The 15,382-nt window shown below is 43.5% G+C and overlaps 1 protein-coding gene across 1 annotated transcript in view; it reads left to right on the top strand.

Moving 5' to 3' along the window:
• Nucleotides 1–15,382, top strand: part of LOC126198959 (RNA-binding protein NOB1) — a 74,431-nt gene that overhangs the window by 28,723 nt on the left and 30,326 nt on the right. The gene's annotated exons all lie outside the window — the stretch shown is intronic.

Here is a 15,382-nt window from a genome sequence, read left to right as displayed (position 1 = left end):
CCTTTCTTCCAGAGATTCCCATTTACTTTTGGTGAGCAGCACTGTTACCCTTTTTTATGAAAAACGACAATATGAACTAGAATAGATTACCACAGACCACATAGGAGATGCGTTGAGCAGCAGGCAGGTTCATTTAAAAGTAGATTAAACTGTCAGTGTCCGCCTTCGTATTTAGAAAAATGCACAGGCATTCACATACTTACAACTCAAGACACACAGCCACTGTCTTCTCCAGGCGCTGAGACGACCTTATCATTCAGAAATGACAGTGCTATATGTGTACGTGTTACGTGTTTATGAAATTGTGTGCTTTCCTAAGTCTAAAGGAAAATGTTGTCCAGTAGCTTACGCTATTTTTAAAAGTGTTTTGTCGTTCCGTCCCAGGTTTTACATTGTTTACTTTCTTAAGAAACATTTAACATGTGCCATTGAAATTATCAGGGTTGTCAGAAACAGTCTAGGAAGCTGGTAAGGGTGTTGTAGGGTAGGTTGTGTTGAGAAATAATTTTCCGGAAAAATAATTCGGTATTTTGAGCTGTTTCTGAGTTTATTATTATTTTTTTTTTTTTTATTCTCATGTCAGAAACATACAGGTACATGTGCATACATTTTACAGTTATGTTTAAATTACTTTTGACCAACACTTGGCCACTTACAGTGCATTTTCTGTTGCCTGTTGAAGATCATCTTCTGTACAGGAGACTGGGCACAATTGACACCGAAGCATGTGCCAAACTGTCTGTTCTTCTCCACAGTCACACTGAATTTGGATCAGTGTAACCCCATCTTGCCAAGTTAAATTTGATCTTCTAACTCTGCATCTCAGTCTATTCAGGGACTTCCAAGTTGTCCATCCCCCATCACGGCCTGGAGGTAAAGCTTCAACAACTCTTTTCCAACCAGGGGGAAGGTAGGTTGTAGCCCTCCATAGTTGTAACCTACCTTTTTCAACAGTAATTTCAAGTTCCTTTGATGTTGTAAGGAAACTCTTCCTTGACTTTGGTTGTTGCAGATGTAGTTCGTGCCCATACAGAGAATGGGTAATTTCCTGTTCCACTGCCTTTCTTTCCTTGTTCGCACCTATCTCTCATCAAACAGGTGGTGGTGCTATTCCTGCGAAGTGGTAAAGTCATTTGACTGAAGTGGATTTCGAGCAACTTGTTATACTTTGCAGGTTTCATTGAGAGCTATGTCCACCAGTTTGGCATGAGCTGAATTATACAAAACAGAACAGGCATACTCTGCCATAGAATAGCATCGTGCCATTGTAGATGTTCGGATAGTTTCTGGTTGACTACCCCACTGTGATCCATACAGTTTCTGTAAGAGATTGTTCCTGGTGGAAACTTGCGACTTGCATTTCATGCAGTGCTTTTTGAAAGAGAGAGATCTGTCAAGTGTCACTCCCAGGTATTTTGGAGTCTCATAGTGTTCCAGTTTGACCCCCAACCACACTATTTTCAACTTGCAAATGGCTTCTATGTTTCTCAAATGAAAAACACACACTTTGGTCTTTGAAGGGTTTGGTTTAAGCTGGTATGTGTTGTAGTATTTGGATAGATCTTCAAGGGCATTGGTGAGGTTGTTCTCCACTGATACAAAATCTGTTCTGTGGATGACTAGAGCGAGGTCGTCAGCATTTGAGAAGCTCCTGGTTTTTTGGGCTATAGGTTGGTCGTTTGTGTATATATTAAACAGAATCGGAGCCAAAACACTTCCTTGCAGGAGGCCATTCTTCCCTCGACTACACTGTACTTGGAAGTCGACGAAGAACCTGCGATTCTGCAGGAGGGCGGCGATGAGTCTGGTTAGACCTAATCTTTGGTCTGATGGTAGACCTTGACTAGTAGCAGCTGGTAATAGACCATATCATACACTGCTGATAAGTCGACAAATGGTCCTATCACCTTTCGAGCTTCAAAGCCATCTTCTATAAACTGTGTGAGATTTAGCAATTGTCGAGTACAGCTTTTCCTGGACGAAATCCAGATAGCTGAGGTATAAGCGAGGGTTCAATTGCAGGTGATAGGCAATTTAAAATCAGCCTTTCCAGCAATTTGTAAAAAGTAATGCAACTGGTCTAAAATTTTTCGGATCATTTCCTTCTTTGCCAGGTTTCAGCAAAGCATGCATGGACGATATGAGTATTTTAGTTATATGCTTTTTTGTCATTTGTGTGCATTTTATCAACTGTGTGTATTTTATTGATTGTACGTAGAGTGTCCCTTTTATACTTTGACTTCATGTAATGTAACATTGGCAATTTTATAGCAATTTCAAGAAGGAATATGGAATATTTCATATTTTATATATGCGTCTCTCTCCAACCCCTCTTATTATCTTTATTTTCCTCTTAGATCAGACAATAGCACAGCATAAGACTGTGAAAATCAGTCATCGTGGAGCAGCAAAAGTGTCTACACTGTGATCGTGGCTTACGAAGTCTGTCTATTTTCAACCATACCAAACATCCCACAGTACAATATGTGCACCTTACAAAATGGCCTTATTGGCTGACATCAATGCTAATTAACTCAAAAATTTGAATTCTTTTTTAACAATTATCTCTCAGCCCAACCTATCGTGGTTTTCGGACTGTTTCTGACTACCACGCATATTGTGGACAGTATGGATTGTCAAAATTGCCAGCTGTACAAATTGTAGCCACATGTTCAACAACATTGGTGGCAATACATTCACAGATGAGAAATGTCAACAAGGGTAACAGTACTGCCGTGAAGTGGATGATAGTGAGGTTGTGGTTTGTGCTGCCATTGTACAATTGCTGTCCACAACGAAAAATGTTAGTGAGAAAATGAAAACCGGATTTGTGTATGCTTGCTTGTTTGTAAGCAAATTGATTCTGAAACTTTTAATTCATAAAATAATGCTGGACACATAGCTTTTCCAGAATTTCGTCATATTGCCAAAACAAATTTTTTAATTTATCATAAAAGCAATTGGTCCAAGAATTGGTAAGACCATCACCAATATGAAAGACTGTATACCAGGTACAACCAGACTGGTGATCACCTTCGGTGTTTGGCTGTTGGTAGTTCGTACAGAAATTTGATGTACTTCTAAAGGGCATTTCTCACTTACACGCCTCTTCATACAAAAAGTTTTCAATGCTTTGGTAGAAGGACTCAGTGAATTCAGTAAGATAAGTTTGAAATAACAGTCAGTTGGGTATATTAATCCTTTATTGTGGTTCACCACTTGTCAGTGAACTAAAAATTTTGTAAGTGCGATACATCTACAACAAAAGATCTGAGATGATGAAAGTAGAGTGCATGTATACGAAAACCATAATAAAGGTGGGTCAGTCGGCAAGTTACTGTCCATGAACATGGAAACACACTTGATGAAGCTTACAAAAAGTTTAGAAGTCTTATGAATCTATGTAAATTACAATTACGGCTCACTGCTGCAGATGTTCTTATAATATGACAGTAGCAGATAGAATGTATTTTCCGATTGCTGTTTTTGTTTATATTGCTTTCCATGTCCCATAACCCTGTCACGTACCACATTTAAGAAATTTGCAGTTCTCTCGTTTCTCCACTTCTACATTGCTGGAGACAACAAACAAATCAAGTGCCTACATGTAGGACCACAAACATCCAAACTGAAGCAAAATATTACTACACAGTTCTATTTGTTGCGGGATACCAGACTCGTAGAACTTTTTAAATGACTTCATATTTGCTATTGACTGTACTATTTATTGCAATATCTTCTATTACATTTTCAACCTTACTCTTTGTCCATACATTGGTGCCAACATTGGCACTGACATTTGTCAATAGTTATGGGGCAGCACCCACATGTTGGAGCCAACATTCAGTTGATTTCATGTAGAGCTAAGCATATCTCATTGACAGATCACAGCCAGTGCATTTGCAGCTTTTTAATGTGAATAGTTGTATTTTGTCATTGCAAAACAAAAACAAAAAATAGCAGGCAGTGCCCCCCCCCACCCCCACCCCCCCACCACCACCATGAACCATAGACCTTGCCATTGGTGGGGAGGCTTGCGTACCTCAGTGACACAGATAGCCGTACCGTAGGTGCAACCACAACGGAGGGGTATCTGTTGAGAGGCCAGACAAACGTATGGTTCCTGAAGAGGGTCAGCAGCCTTTTCAGTAGTTGCAGGGGCAACAGTCTGGATGATTGACTGATCTGGCCTTGTAACATTAACCAAAACGGCCTTGCGGTGCTGGTACTGCGAACGGCTGAAAGCAAGAGGAAACTACGGCCGTAATTTTTCCCGAGGGCATGCAGCTTTACTGTATGGATAAACGATAATGGCGTCCTCTTGGGTAAAATATTCCGGAGGTAAAATAGTCCCTCATTCGGATCTCCGGGCGGGGACTACTCAGGAGGACGTCGTTATCAGGAGAAAGAAAACTGGCGTTCTACAGATCGGAGCGTGGAAAGTCAGATCCCTTAATCAGGCAGGTAGATTAGAAAATTTAAAATGGGAAATGGATAGGTTGAAGTTAGATATAGTGGGAATTAGCGAAGTTCGGTGGCAGGAGGAACAAGACTTTTGGTCAGGTGAATACAGGGTTGTAAATGCAAAATCAAATAGGGTTAATGCAGGAGTAGGATTAATAATGAATAAGAAAAATAGGAGTACGGGTAAGCTACGACAAACAACATAGTGAACGCATTATTGTGGCCAAGATAGACACGAAGCCCACGCCTACAACAGTAGTACAAGTTTATATGCCAACTAGCTCTGCAGATGACGAAGAAATTGATGAAATGTATGATGAGATAAAAGAAATTATTCAGGTAGTGAAGGAAGACGAAAATTTAATAGTCATGGGTGATTGGAATTCGAGAGTAGGAAAAGGGAGAGAAGGAAACATAGTAGGTGAATATGGATTGGGGCTAAGAAATGAAAGAGGAAGCCACGTGGTAGAATTTTGCGCAGAGCATAACTTAATCATAGCTAACACTTGATTCAAGAATCATGAAAGAAGGTTGTATACATGGAAGAAGCCTGGAGATACTAGAAGATATCAGATAGATTATATAATGGTAAGACAGAGATTTAGGAACCAGGTTTTAAATTGTAAGACATTTCCAGGGGCAGATGTGGACTCTGACCACATCTATTGGTTATGAACTGTAGATTAAAACTGAAGAAACTGCAAAAATGTGGAAATTTAAGGAGATGGGGCCTGGATAAACTGACTAAACCAGAGGTTGTACAGAGTTTCAGGGAGAGCGTAAGGGAACAATTGACAGGAATGGGGGAAAGAAATACAGTAGAAGAAGAATGGGTAGCTTTGAGAGATGAAGTAGTGAAGGCAGCAGAGGATCTAGTAGGTAAAAAGACGAGGGCTAGTAGAAATCCTTGGGTGACAGAATTTAATTGATGAAAGGAGAAAATATAAAAATGCAGTAAATGAAGCAGGCAAAAAGGAATACAAACGTCTCAAAAATGAGATCGACAGGAAGTGCAAAATAGCTAAGCAGGGATGGCTAGAGGACAAATGCAAGGATGTAGAGGCTTACCTCACTAGGGGTAAGATAGATACTGCCTACAGGAAAATTAGAGAGACCTTTGGAGAAAAGAGAACCACTTGTATGAATATCAAGGGCTCAGATGGAAACCCAGTTGTAAGAAAAGAAGGGAAAGCAGAAAGGTGGAAGGAGTATATAGAGGGACTATGCAAGGGCGATGTTCTTGAGGACAATATTATGGAAATGGAAGAGGATATAGATGAAGATGAAATGGGAGATATGATACTGCGTGAAGAATTTGATAGAGCACTGAAAGACCTAAGTCGAACCAAGGCCCCGGGAGTAGACAACATTCCATTAGAACTACTGACAGCCTTGGGAGAGCCAGTCCTGACAAAACTCTACCAACTGGTGAGCAAAATGTATGAGACGTGCGAAATACCCTCAGACTTCAAGAAGAATGTAGTAATTCCAATCCCAAAGAAAGCAGGTGCTGACAGATGTGAAAATTACCGAACTGTCAGTTTAATAAGTCACGGCTGCAAAATACTAACGCGAATTCTGTACAGACGAATGGAAAAACTAGAAGCCGACCTTCGGGGAAGATCATTTTGGATTCCGTAGAAATATGGGAACACGTGAGGCAATACTGACCCTACGACTTATCTTAGAAGCTAGATTAAGAAAAGGCAAACCCACGTTTCTAGCATTTGTAGACTTGGAGAAAGCTTTTGACAATGTTGACTGGAATAATCTCTTTCAAATTCTGAAGGTGGCAGGGGTAAAATACAGGGAGCGAAAGACTATTTACAATTTGTACAGAAACCAGATGGCAGTTATAAGAGTCGAGGGACATGAAAGGGAAACAGTGGTTGGGAAGGGAGTGAGACAGAGTTGTAGCCTCTCCCCGATGTTATTCAATCTGTATATTGAGCAAGCAGTAAAGGAAACAAAAGAAAAATTTGGAGTAGGTATTAAAATCCATGGAGAAGAAATAAAAACTTTAAGGTTCGCCTATGACATTGTAATTCTGTCAGAGACAGCAAAGGACTTGGAAGAGCAGTTGAACAGAATGGACAGTGTCTTGAAGGGAGGATATAAGATGAACATCAACAAAATCAAAACGTGGATAATGGAATGTAGTCGAATTAAGTCGGGCGATGCTGAGGGAATTAGATTAGTAAGTAGTAAATGAGTTTTGCTATTTGGGGAGCAAAGTAACTGATGATGGTCGAAGTAGAGAGGATATAAAATGTAGACTGGCAATAGCAAGGAAAGCGTTTCTGAAGAAGAGAAATTTGTTAACATCAAGTATAGATTTAAATGTCAGGAAGTCGTTTCTGAAAGTATTTGTATGGAGTGTAGCCATGTATGGAAGTGAAACATGGACGATAAATAGTTTGGACAAGAAGAGAGTAGAAGCCTTTGAAATGTGGTGCTACAGAAGAATGCTGAAGATTAGATGGGTAGACCACGTAACTAATGAAGAAGTATTGAATAGGATTGGGGAGATGAGGGGTTTGTGGCACAACTTGACAAGAAGAAGGGATCGGTTGGTAGGACATGTTCTGAGGCATCAAGGGATCACTAATTTAGTATTGGAGGGCAGCGTGGAGGTTAAAAATCGTAGAGGGAGACCAAGAGATGAATACACTAAACAGATTCAGAAGGTTGTAGGCTGCAGTACGTATTGGGAGATGAAGAAGCTTGCACAGGATAGAGTAGCATGGAGAGCTGCATCAAACCAGTCTCAGGACTGAAGACCACAACAACAACAACAGCAGGCAGTGACTGTAACATACACGTAAAAATACTCCGATCTTAGACTACGTATTTCATGACATTAAGAATAAGAATACATGGACTGGAAAATTTAGTTTAAAATGAGTCTTTGTGTGATTTAATACATCCTTTACTATGTATAAGAATTATTCAATGCAGAAAAATTCCAAAATCAGTTGGAGCTCTGTGTAACTCACAAGTTTCAGGGAAAAGAGTTAAGAGAAAACCATTCTAAAAAGAAGTTAATATAAATATTATGTAGCATACAGATAAATTCGAATGTTGAATAAACTGTGTGTTTTGTGGACCAGATAAGGAAACTCTCAAACTTGGGTAGCTCAGTTGGTAGAGCACTGGCCCGCGAAAGGCAAAGGTCCCGAGTTCGAGTCTCGGTCCGGCACACAGTTTTAATCTGTCAGGAAGTTTCATATCAGCGCACACTCCGCTGCAGAGTGAAAATCACATTCTGGAATTATTCTAGTGATGCCAACTGTGACTTTTCAAAAACTGAATCACTTACCCCCCAGGGACTCACCATTCATTTTCTGGGTATAGGCTGAGCTGGGGGTCGGTAAGTGCCATTGGGCAGGCTTCAGTGACCACCATCCGGTGGGGCAGTGGAATGTTGTGTCACAAGGGCTGGGAATCATCTTCTGGGTCTCAAGGACAGTACAGACCTCTTAAAAAGCCTCAAGCTTAAGTTGTGCTGTGTGCCGATGAGATGCTTAGCTGTTGAAGTGTACCTGCCACACCACAGTTGTATAAGGCTTACTGAGGCAAGCGGGGTCCTGTCTGGGTGGATTATTTGTTTCCCTAGCGGCTTGAGGATCACTATGGCATCCATAACTTCTCACACACTCACTCCCAATGGTCTGGGTAGTCTGTTGGGTAGTACTAACACCCAACCTTCATAGAAAGCCTGGAAGGATAGCCCTCCTGAGCAATTTTCATCAAAGTTCAAGCATTTTATTGTAACAGGGCACGCCTAGCGTCTCAAAATTTCTTTCTTGTGATAAGAAGAGAAGATCGTACATTTGAGAAGGTATTATCACCCTTCTGCATCCAAAAAGACATTGCTGGTTCGGCTGAATCCTCAAGTCTGTTAAATGACTGTGTAATGGCACATTGCTGGTCAAAACAGTGGCATCACAGTAAGTTAACAACCTTCTGAAGTCCAAATATTTGTGTGAGTATCCTGTTGTGGTTGAACAGCATCGTAGCCGTAATTACAATCATGGAATGTTTGCATGCAATGACATCATGCATAGGACACAAAGGAGTTTAAAGAGGAGTGGGCTGGCGAAGGACTCAGTGAGGTGAAACATGTAATGCATTGCACGAATGGAACACTGGAAAATCAGATTCGTTTGCATTGATGTTTGGTTCACCGGTTTTGCCAAATTATATTAAAGCTGGCTTTCTAAGACTGAAAGTCAGACCATACTTCCCCAACACTATAAGGTATTTCACATGTCAGAAATTCAGATACACTTTTCCAGGGTGTAATGGATAAGTTACGTGTGGTAAGCATTGTGTGGCTGCTCATGCTGAGAGAACTCCTCTTCATTTTCTGCAGTACTCATGAAGAAACATGCGTCTGTAAGTGTTTCCACCCAGACATTAACTGTGGACCTTGAACCAAGATTTTCTCTTGAAATTGCACCAGCAATTCAGGTGGAGCTGTTGCTATCTCCACGCGAACTCCAATAGCGAGCACTGTGTTTGCTCCTGCCATCAGTGTGATTTTGGCAGAACAAGTGCAGCACACTGGGTTGACACACTGCCAAGAAGACAGAATTGAGGCAGTTGGATTGTCAGATCGGAAACATTCAGAGGATGATGACTCACCCGTGGTCTTGGAACTCTGCTTTGATGAACCATTGAGTCCACTGAATTCTCGTCCTTCTGAAGTGGGTGCTCCTACAGTCAGAAGGGCAAAGGGAAAACATAAACCTCCCATATAAATGGCTCTTGTGCTTCAATGGAGCATGACTGGGTACAGAACATCTGTGGATGAGCTGAAACTGCTGGCAACGGGATGGTGGTTTGGGGGGGGGGGGTACAGAACACATGGAGGAGCTGAAACTGTTGGCACAGGAGAGACTCCTCTGTCTGTGTATACAGGAAAAACATTTTAAACGTGGGGCAATACTAGCGATACCCCTGCACTCAGGGAAACGCATTTTAAAAATAATGATACCCCTGTGCTCTGGGGATACAGCCTCCATCAGAAAGATGAGCCAGTGTAGACAGGGCTAAAGGTGATGTGGATATCTTTGTGAATGACACTTACCTCTCCACTTCTATCTCTCTTGTAGCAGCTGTCCAGGCAGTTGCTGTCTTGGTGCATACTCCATTCACTGTTACAATTTGCAGTGTGCATTGGCCACCCAATAAAACTTTGACTATAGCATGTCTTTCTGACCTGATTTGACAAATCCCTTAACTCTTCCTGCTTGTAGGAGTCATTGGTGCACACAATGTGCTGTTGGGATTTTCATCAACATGCCCCCAGGGATTGGGTTGTCACAAGCCATATTGTGTCAGAGGCATTATGCCTTCTTAACATTTGTGATTACACCCACTTTACCGCTTCCGTGCAGTCATTCTCAGCCATAGGCCTTACTTTCTGTTCTCCTGCTATTGTACATACTGCTCACTGGAAAATGGTCAATGACTTGTATTTCACTGACCACTTCCCTATCTGGACCCACTTCTCAGATAGAGCTGTCCGTGAAAGGAAGCTGCCAAGGTCACTGGTAAGCTGGACACTGGTCAGTCAGGTAGCTGTTTTTGAATGCCGAGATAGTGTCCGGGACTGGATGGATCACATTACTAATGTGATCCATCATGCCACTGTGGTACCTATCCCAAAGTTTTCACACTGATGTCAGAGGTGACACATCCCATGGTGAAACAATGAATGTCGCTCTGCCATTCATCTGTTACAAACCTCGCAGCCTTTCAAATCGTGAGGGCAAAGGCATGACAGACAATCAGAGGGAACAAGAAGAGGTCTTAGCAATACTTTCTAGGCTTGATCAGTTGTTCCACTAGCTCTTCAAAGGTATGGGAAGCCATAAGGAGGCCATCTGGCAAATGTGGCATATGAGTATAACCACTGTACAGTCTACATTGTACACCTGGGAACATTGCGAATCAAATGGCACATTACTTCGATTCGATCACTGCCCCTGCAAACCAAGCTCTAGCTTTCTGCACCCATCAGGCAGTAATTCAGAGGGGAGGCTGGAATTTTAATTCCATGAAAACCAAGGACTACAATTGCCCCTTTTCCATAGCTTTGGTGTGTATCGTTTCAGGTCATGGAGACTGCCCTGGGTAAGGATTGAATACCATACAACATGTTAAAGTACCTTCACCAGGATGCAAGGGAAATACTCTTGTCCATTTTTAATGGAGTTTGGTTGACTAGGGATTTTCCGTTCATGGACAAACTCAATTTTAGTGCCTCTTCTGAAACCAGGGGAGAACCACATGTTGCCCAGTAGTTACCGTAGTGTGGCCTTCACTAGCTGCATAGGAAAGACACTGGAACACATAGTCCACCACCGTCTGATTGGATCCTAGAATTGCAGGACCTACTTAGTTACTCCCAGTGTGAGTTTCAGAGGTATCATTCAATTCTTCACAACCTAACCCTGCTGAAGGTGAAAATCCAACAATAGTTCCTATGCAAACAGCACCTCATAGATGTCTTCTTGATCTTGAGAGGGTCTCTGATGCTACTTGGAGTCATCACATCCTGGTAAAGCTTCATAAATGGGGCTCCAGAGGACGTTTACCAGTTTTCACATAGTCCTCCTTTTCCAGACAATTTTTTTGATATCAGGTCAGTGGTGCTCTTCCCGAGCAATGTAAGCAAGAAAATGGTGTGTCTCAAGGATCTGTTTTAAGTGACCTCTGTTCACCATTGTCTATAATGGTACTGCGTCCGCAGTTTGTGGACAACTTTGCCACCTTGTGCTCCTATTGCAACTTGCAATGTCCATCCATCAATTGGAACTGATGATATGGTGTTTGGAAGAGTGGGCAGATAGTACAGGTTTTAAATTTTCCTCAGAGAAATGTGTCTGAGGTAATTTTAATCATTCATGTCACTATTAACATGAGGGCACTGTTCTTACTTTTAAAAGTTCAATGAAGTTTTTTTGTCTCGCTTTCGATGAATACCTCACATGGTTACCACATCTGAAGGCTATTAAGGCCAAAAGTTTAAAAGCACTGAATATTTTAAAATGCCTCAGCCACAGATCATGGGAGACAAATCAATCATGTCTGCTTCAGTTTTACAAAGAGTTTGTACAATCCTGCCTCGACTATGCTTGCACAGTTTATGGCTCAGCTATATTATCTTAAGATAATCTATGCTGTTCATCATGAGGGGTTTCTTTAGGAACAGGAGCATATAGGATGAGTCTGATTTCTAGCCTCTGCTGAGATTGGTGAACCACTACTTGTCATCTAGCAGTGGGCCCTCATGATGCATCATGCGTGCAGCCTGCTCTCCACACCACAATCACTGGTATTCCATACTTTTGCTCGCCCTCCAGTGGAGCAACTATTTAGAAATAGTTAGCTCGTGGTGTAGACAGTATTTCTGTGCTTCATTGAAGTTGCAGTCGCTGGCTGCCCTTGTTAATATGGAGATCCAGAATTATTTTAGATCTATAGGTGTACAAGAAGATTGTTACTCCAGAATCTGTTTTTAAATTGATACTGAGTTGCGTAATGCAGTGCTTAGCACACTGGACTCATATTTAGGAGATGATGGTTCAAATCCATATCCAGCCATCCCAATTTAGGTTTTCCACGATTTCCCTAAATTACTTAAAGCAAGTGCCAGTATGGTTCTTTCGAAAGCACTTGGCTGCTTTCCTGCTCCACCCTTTCCTAATCGGAGCTTGTGTTCCGTCTCTAATGACCTTGTTGTCAAGGGGACGTCATACACTAATCGCCGCCTCCTCCTTTAAATCAATGTTCCATATAATTTTAACCAAGCTCTGTGACTGTGTGGTCATCTACACTGATGCATCTAAGCAGGATAATTCCAGTGGTCGTGCTGTGTTATTTCCAGACTGTGTTAAACCGAGATTCGCTTACCTTGTACAGACACAGCGTATGACACTGAATTATATTTGATCTTGAGGGAGCTGGAGAAGATGTAACGCCTTCCTGCTACCAAATTCCTCATCTGCACTGACTCCCTAAGTGCCCTTCAGGGTATCAGTCATATGTATCTAGCTGAAAAGTAACTCAACTGATCTGCAGCACCCTTTTCCACTTGCAGAGGCAGGGAAAGGATGTGTCATTCTGCAGTTAAGAATACTCTCTTGGAAGTCACAGTTTGTGAACATGCTCCCCTTGTCCATGCATTTACTTCACTATTTTGAGACACAGCATTATGCATCTGTGGGAGGAGGAGCAGTTACGGTTCGAGAACAATGGGCTGAGGCTCGTGAAACCAACAATACGTCTGTGGAATTCCTCCTCCTGGCCACTGCAGTGGGAGCAGCATTTCTTCTTGTGGTCACTGCTGTGGGAGGGAGCAAGTACTTTTAATGCAACTGTATATAGGATGCAGTCTTCTGACGCATGAATTCCTTCTTCAGTGGGAAGATCCCCCAGTATGCAGTGCTTGGAGTGTACACATTTCTGTAAACCACATTCTAACAGAATGTGTTTTATACCATGCCTTGAGGCTGCAACTTACTTACCAGATGACCTGCCCTCTGTGTGATGAATCGAACGTGTTTCTAATTTTAAGGTTCTGTGTGGTGTAGGGTGTCTCAGTAATGTCTTAGGTAGAAGGTTTTAATGTGTTTTCCAATGGCTCTTGTACACACAGTTCCATGCTCCACTATTTTAGATGTTGTGTGGTTATAGTCTATGTATTTTACTCACACACTGCCTTTAGGCACACACTTTTTGCTTGTTTGTCTGATAGTGTAAGTGAGAGCATCCCAGGATGGCTGCAGATTACATTTTCTAATTTACATTTTGTTGCATGCTTCTAACAATCCATAACCACAACTGTATTCTGTTAATTGTGTAAGGGCACTGATGACCTTGCTGTTGAGTACCCTAAACATACCACTACCACCACCACTGCCACCATGAATCACTTATTGGTACTTTATAATACTCATAGAAAATAAAATACAGTTCACCATACCTTCCATTCAGCAACTAGACCCCCCTGCGGGTTCGGGGGTAAGAATAGGCCTGCGGTATTCCTGCCTGTCGTAAGAGGCGACTAAAAGGAGTCTCAAACATTTCGGCCTTCTTGCTATGGTCCCCTCTTGGGTTTGACCTCCTTTTTTCCACATTTCTGTTGTTAGTGCGTGCCATTTGGGGAAGGACGCCTTACGTGGTGTTTTTCTATTGGTCCCTCATGCAGCACCATCTTGCATTTTACCTATTGTCGTGTGGGGGGGATTACACCCAACATCTTCTGGGTTGTCTCCTTCTCGTCTTGTGCGCAATCCTCATCTTAGCGCCCACGACAACTGTGGACCCTTTCAACACCTAAAATCCAGCACGGTAGCCAGTTCGTTGTGGTGGGGTCGTCATGTACCCTCTTGGTGGTAGCCCCCTGACCATGCAGGGATCGCACTACAGATGCCAGAGCTGTTTCCTCCCCCTGCATGCCAAGGAGTATGTGCCCATCTTGTCTGGGGCACGGGGACTCCGGGCAACGGGATATCGGCCAGGTACCCGTTGCTTTGGCTGGGTGGCGCCCTTGGGGAGAGCCCTCGTTCGGAATAGGTGGCATCTGGGCGGATGTGGCACAATGAAGCGCAATAAATCACACCAAGCTGGTGGTCGCACGGCCACCAGCGTCTCTAAGCGAGGCGGAGTAGACTTTGATGCTGCGCAATATGACCCTCAGTCGTTCCCCTCGTTGGCTGCGCCATGGGAGGGACGTAGATCTAGTGCCAAATGGGAGCCTTATGTACCACAATACCTTGTCTGAAGCAGGACTGATGGTGACTCCTTTCTTACAACAAAGGCTCTGTTTTTTGTGGAACACCTGGAGGATAAGTTTGGGGAAGTGGCGGGGTTGTCTAAAATGAGGAATGGGTCCATCCTCCTCAAGACGTCTTCCCCAGCCCAGTCACGAGCGTTGATCTTGTGTGATAAGCTGGGTGACGTCCCTGTTACCGTCACTCCCCACAGTAGCTTAAATATGGTCCAGGGGATTATTTACCATCGTGACCTCTTGTTACAATCCGATGACGAGCTGAGAGCCGACTTGGAACGCCGTGGTGTACATTTTGTTCGTCGTGTACATAGAGGGCCCAAGACTAACAGGGTGGCCACCGGTGCCTTTATCTTGGCCTTCGAGGGTGATGTCTTGCCCGAGAAGGTCAAGGTAATGGTTTACCGTTGTGACGTCAAGCCATACGTCCCTCCCCTGATGCGGTGCTTCCAGTGCTGGAAGTTTGGGCATATGTCCTCCCGTTGCCCATCCAGCGCTACATGTCGAGATTGCGGACGCCCCTCTCATCCCGATTCTCCATGTGCGCCTCCGCCTGTATGTGTCAACTGTGGGGAGCACCACTCTCCATGCTCGCCGGATTGCCCCGTTCTTCATAAGGAGCGGAAGATAATGGAATTTAAGACCCTGGACCGGCTTACTTATCGAGAGGCAAAACTGAAATTTGAAAGGTTGTATCCTGCTTCCCTTCGCCCATCTTATGCTGCAGCCACGTTATCGTCGCCCTCGCGAGCGATGGTTGTCGCCTCGTCTGTGCCGCCTTCAGTGGGCCCTCGGGGCCGTGCATCTCTGTCTGCCCCCCTCGTGTCTGGGGGCAAGCCTTCCTCTGTTGCCCCCTTAGCGGTTGGGGGCACACCCTCTTCTGTCGCTCTCCCCACGCTTACTTCGGGGGTGACATCTCCTCCAAAACCGGGGGGCTCGATCCCTCCCCCTCCTTCTCCACCAGCGTTGCCTCTGCCGGTTCCTCTCTCGCGGAAGGGGTCCCTCGGGACTCTCCCTTCCTCCGTTTCTTCTCCTACCCAGCCGGATGTCAGCCAGTGGCTGAAGGTTCCGCCACCTGCTGGTCGTAGGGCTTCTGCGTCGTCGTCAGCCTCCGAT

This window comes from Schistocerca nitens, chromosome 8 (genome assembly GCF_023898315.1).
Source record: "Schistocerca nitens isolate TAMUIC-IGC-003100 chromosome 8, iqSchNite1.1, whole genome shotgun sequence".
Classification (NCBI taxonomy): Eukaryota; Metazoa; Arthropoda; class Insecta; order Orthoptera; family Acrididae; genus Schistocerca; species Schistocerca nitens.
The sequence above is the reverse complement of the archived record's forward strand: the minus strand, read 5'-3'. Positions and strand labels throughout refer to the sequence as shown.